Source organism: Benincasa hispida, chromosome 9 (assembly GCF_009727055.1).
Source record: "Benincasa hispida cultivar B227 chromosome 9, ASM972705v1, whole genome shotgun sequence".
In the NCBI taxonomy this organism is placed as follows: domain Eukaryota; kingdom Viridiplantae; phylum Streptophyta; class Magnoliopsida; order Cucurbitales; family Cucurbitaceae; genus Benincasa; species Benincasa hispida.
In genome coordinates, this window is record NC_052357.1 from 13,643,225 (window position 1) to 13,649,224 (window position 6,000).

Consider the following 6,000-nt stretch of genomic DNA (forward strand, 5'->3'; position numbering starts at 1 on the left):
CGTGGAGGAGCAAGATGGAAGCATAAAATGAACCTTGAGAAGGAAGTCACACCAAGGAGAGCCTAAAACCCAAGATGGGCGCATAGGGGACAAGATTAGTGCATGAAATGAAGCATGGCGCATGCTAGGTCCTTGATGGCCGCAAGTTTGAAGGTTGAACTCAAAGGGAAGATTTGAGGAGAGCTTAGGTCAAGTTGAAGAGCCAAATCACCAAACTAAGAGGGCATGTGTTGAAGAACTCCATCATGGGTGCATTGAAGGCAAGAATAGACGCATGAGGTTGGTTGTTTGAGCAACCATGTGCCCAACCTAAGTTAAATGTGCCAATAGAAGTTATCTTGGAGGACAAGGATGAGTTGACAGAAAAATAGAGTATGTGGGTCAACCAAATGAAGCATGGGATGACCCTAGGAGAAGGTGGACACATATTAGGGCATGCAAGAGAGGTCCATGCATTGGACAATGTATGAAGAAGACACCTCAAGTTCATGCAAGTAGGAGGTGTCATGGACCCTTGTGTTGGACATTGCATGGTGCTATTGAAGGAACTCTAACAGGGAGAGAACCTTGAGCAGAAGCGAATTGACCAAATTCCATTTTCATTGAATACAAAGTTTATAGTAAACAATTAAACAAGATATGCATTTGTTTCTAAATTACAATATGCTTTAGAAATAATTAAGGGTTTCAAGAAACCTCACCTTTGAAGAACTTTTCTTCACATTTCTCTCGAACAAATCATGAACTCCTTGAAGACCTTTTTCAAGATTAGCCTCGAACAAAACCGGATACTACCACAAAAATTACCTTGGTATTCTCAGGGTGAGAACCCATGAGTGGTGGGCTCTGACTATTTTGGTTAAGAGGGAAAACTTAATGTGTAAGAGGAAAGATTGAGAACTCTCAAAACTCAAGACAAAACACAACACTCTTTTGTATTTTTTTTCCACTATCTCAATCGTCAAACACTCTTAGAAGAAGAAGAAGAAAATATTTTCTTTTATTCTCCTTGCCAAAATTAACCATCACCCACTTACATGGGTGGAGAGAAAAGAATGGGAAGAGAGTTGTAACTCCCTTCCTTATTATTAAAATAATAATAGTAATATAAATATGAATATGATAACTAACTTATCATATTATATATATATTAAATTATATGTTATATCAAATATAACATATAACCTGTAGTCTTAATATTGTATCACATACAATATAAATTATAGTTTCTTCTCTTTTTTATATGGCATTTAATATAAATCATATTTATATTAAATTTAACAACTATGAATCCCATTCATAGAAAATGTATTTAAATCTCATTCAAATATTTATTTCCTCCCATTAAGCTATAATGTATCAAAAACATTGTGACAATTATATCACATATAATTGAAACAACTTAATTATATCATATATAATTAAATTCCTCTATTAATTTGAAAAATTCAGATTAATCCAAAAACTGATTCTTAACTAAATCCTAGTGAGCTACCAAGGGGACCTCATGGACCTGTAGCTCGAAGCTCCAACGGTATATGAATAATTAATTAAACTCTTTAATTACATTATTCACCATCCGTTAACTGTCCGATATTCTACTAAAGACCAACAACTATACTCTTTGCACTGTAGATATATTTATGTATCCATTTGATATAACCAATCAACAGTACGATGACCCTTCATAAATTGCTCGTAAGTACAGCTAGGCTAAAATATCGTTTTCCCCCTATAGTTACATCTAACTCCTTAAGTACCACTGATCCCCTAATGAACAATAGATCATAGTCTAACTATGACTAAAATTCTCTCAGGCCAAGAAAGGATCTGGTGCCACATTGTTCAAGACTCGAAATCAACCATTAAGGGAGCAATTTATCTACTTACTCCTGCCTTGGGGAAGGAGTGAAATTCATTTTGTGTAGTTGTGTTCCCAGCTCCCCAATCAGAAAAATCCTCAAAATGGTAGGCTTGTTGAGTCGGTGACCTGGCAACTCTCACCCATACAAATCAAATGACCACCCTTATAGACAGGAGTTCACAACTCACTCAGGATTCAAGTCATATTACCTATGGTCATCCTAGTGAAATGTAAGTCTCTATTATGAACGACGTTATATAATGAGACTAAACATTTTGTGGTCTGGTCTTATACAAACTCCTTTGTATAGAATATCCCTGCTCATATGTCCATACATGAATGATCAGGATCAGTTCATTTGTACCACTTTACAAAAATTGTAACATCTACAAAGCGGGCCATACTCGTAATATCACAAGGATAATGTACCTAGCCTTATCCATCTACTACAGACCATTTAAGTTATCACTTAAACATGATCCACCCGTATGTCTCTACATACATGTTTAAGTTATAAAGATAACCTCGAATGTTAGTTTATTGGTTTGTTATTAATGCAACTAATATATCAAATATTTTATAGACAATGAATAAAATATCATATATTTTATTAAATACATAATAAATTTTTTCAACAATATTTACAAACTATAGGACCCTACGAGATCTAGGGTATCAACCCCAACAATATCCCACTTGACCTAAAGATAGTGGGGTGTACAATATAATCAAAATACAAAGTACACATATAATCAACTAGGGCATAACACGCGCCCAGTACAATAACTGACACTTAGGATTTCCATGCGCTCTATGTGGCATGCGTTGAAGGCTTGTGGTCAATGACTAAGCTCCCTCCTAAGGCTTATAAATACCCCCAACGAGGCTCATTTGAGCTCACAACACGATCTTCCTTCAAAGAAGACTTAAAAGGAGTGATTGAAGGCAAGATTTAGGGTTTTGGGGGAAGGCCTTACGTTAACCATAAGGGGGTTACATTGATTAAGGAGAGCATGCATTAATCCGCATAATGATGCATTAATTAGGTGTTCCAGGGGTCTAGAAGGTGCAACCTTGTGTCGAGGAAGCTGTCTGGGCATTGAGATCATCCAGTACGGTTGCACCAATTTCAAACGAGGAGTTCTCTCAAACTACTCATGCAAATAAGGTGATCATTAAGCCAAACTCTCATAAATTCAGTTTAGTTTATGTATGACGGTTGCTGTGATAAAATTCTAAGACAAGAGTTGGCAAAATTGAAGGAAACTAAGAAGTGTTCATAGAATCTATGACAGTCGAGCAAGATGGAGTAATCTTGAGATTCTGAGCTCTTAAATTGAAATTTGAAGCTCAAATTTTAGGGTAAGAAAGTTAAGGAATTTCTAAATAAGTTCGTAAGAGAAAATTTCCCAAAATAATGACTGGAAAAATAAGTAACCTAAGCTTAAATTTGAATTTGGAAATTAGAGTTCGAAGAGGGAGCCAGGAGGAACCAGGGAACTCGTGAGGAAATGAGGATTCCTACAAACAAACTATGAGTGGTATTTTTTTAAGGTCTTAAGTATATATTTTATATTATATGCTAATATTGTGAATGAGTACTCATAATGAGAATGAGAATATGTGATCAGGATGGTCAGGGGGTCAACGGACCTAGTTCCTGAGCTACAGCAGAAACTCACAAGATGGTCAGGGGACCATGAAGCCTAGTTCCTGAGCCTGTGAGAGAAACCTCGTATGAGATGGTCAGAGGGCTGACGAGCCTAGCTTCTGAGCCCATAAGAGGAGAATCTATGTGCACATAGGAGATAGAGTGAATATGATAAGTGCTAGCTTTAACTATCTACCGTGTGTGTAGGTAGGGCAAAGAAAGGACTTATTCGAGGGTTGAGGTTTGAGTATTAACCTTGTAATATGTGATACATGTTGTTAACGTGATGAAATACTACTGTAGAATACGATGGTAGAATATGCATTGTGCATGCAAGTTTTCTCAGCAAGATCCAAGTATAAATCCTACTGAGTTGCCTGGTAAGCCCAGGGTTGAACACAGGGACTAAGGAAATAGTATGCGATGGTAATTTTTTATTACTTTGCGGTAACAAATAAAATAATGCGTTGGTTGGTATGTTGTTTGAAGTATAAAGTTTATGCGGCAGAGTTGAGGAAAGAGTTAATAATACGAAAGATGCGATGAGTATGCAATCATGCTACATACATACAACAGCAAGTCATCTCTCAATGCAAATCCTACGGCTTCTAGTTTTAGAATGCATGCGATGTATGTGATGATGTCTATAAGACTTACATCTAAGCCTCTATTCTTGTCTATGCGATGACGAATGGCACACACATACACAAGGCGACCGCATACTACCATAACCTATCTCTAGGGTGCATGCAATGCATGTTTGCAAACAGAGATTATCTTTAAGTCTCTATCTCTTGCTTATGCAGATCTAATCTTGCTTTCTCAAGTCTAGATTCTAACCTAGCTCTCTCAAGTCTTAGGTTCTTTCTTTAGACTCTTTCTCGAGTAGCTCTAAAGGGGTGATGGATGCAACATAAGACAAGATGATCGCATGCAATAAAGATCCTAGGTCATGCTTGCTAAGTACTTCTCAACCCATTCGAAAGTTTATTACTCATGCGTATTGTAAAGAGAGTGAACAGATGTAGAAATGCAAGTTTCATTCTATATATGAAATCGAAATGTGGATGACAATGTGAAATAAAGATAAAGAGTCTGGTAGCAATTTCTTACTTCTCAAGACTTTTACACTCTTCTTCTCTACTCTACTCAAAAGATATTCTTACTCTCGCAAGAGTCAGCCCTCTCTTTGTTTTCCACGCTCCCTGGCACTCTCTCGAGTTGACCAGGACAATCTTTCAGCGTCTTTTCCCTTCTCTCACTTCCGCCTTCTAAGTATGAGAAAACTATGAACAAGGCTAACTATCTTCTATACGGTGAACTCTCCGAACTGAGCGAACTCCTTCAACGAAGGTGACCTTCAGTATTTATAGAGCTTCAGGGTGAAGAGCTTTTTCTCTCGAATGATTGCACTGATGGGATGTCATTAATTCTCTGTCTGATGCGCCGAATATTTCTCACTGAAAAGTTGAGTGTACTTGCTATAGTATGTCATTAACGGCTTGTCAACTTAATTCAGAATCGTCTGTCATCAACTTTATGTCCCATCGTGATTTATTAAGGTTTCACCTTTATGCGCCAGCTCTATGCGGCCACTTTCTTGAGCAAATTTTTGCGAATGCAAACCATCGCATAGCCTTGTAGCCGCAATCTCTTAATGCGCTCGGATGCTAATTTCTTTGGATCACATTTCCACCTTGCGCCAACGCATTTTCTGCACAAAATATATAAGTTAGCTATTTTTAATGCAATGGACGCATGCAATCACAATGTTATAAACTTAATGCTTTTGGACGCAATTTTATATATTTTTACCATCGCAATCCTTCATTGTTTTATAACTTTGGCATATAATAACGTGCATTTCTACCCGTTATCAATATGATATGGTTTTATTTGTTTGAGTTAAAAGAGACTCTTTAAGTTGTTGCCACTCACTAAGCTTTAAGCTCATGCTTTTCTTTTATGTTTTCCTTGCAGGTAGCAGAAGAGTCCAGGTTGCTATGAGAAATCGAGGTCTACCACAAGCTAGAATGTCATTAGTATATTTATAGCAGGACGGAGCTAATGTTGTAAAAACTTGTCAAACTTGTATAAACTGATTTTCAAATGAGTTATGCTTTCAGTTGTTTTCTTAAATACCACTGTGAGTTTATTGTTTTAAGAAAACCTAGAGAGTTGGGCAGTAGATATCACACAAGGGTGGTATCTATTGTCCTCATTAGGGGTGTGAACGGTTCGGTTCGATCCGGTTATGGGCCAAACCAAGGTCCACGATTCTCAAGTAAACAGAACCGTGGAAACCGATTTTCATCGGTTTCGGTTCCTAAACCAAACCAACCTGAATTGGTTTTTTTTTAATTAGACAAAAAAATTGGGCTTGTGGGCTTATGGGCTTATGTTATGGGCTGGGCTTATGAACTGATCAGTATTAGTTAATATTTAATAATACTTTTACTTAATATAGTATTTAATAAATATTATT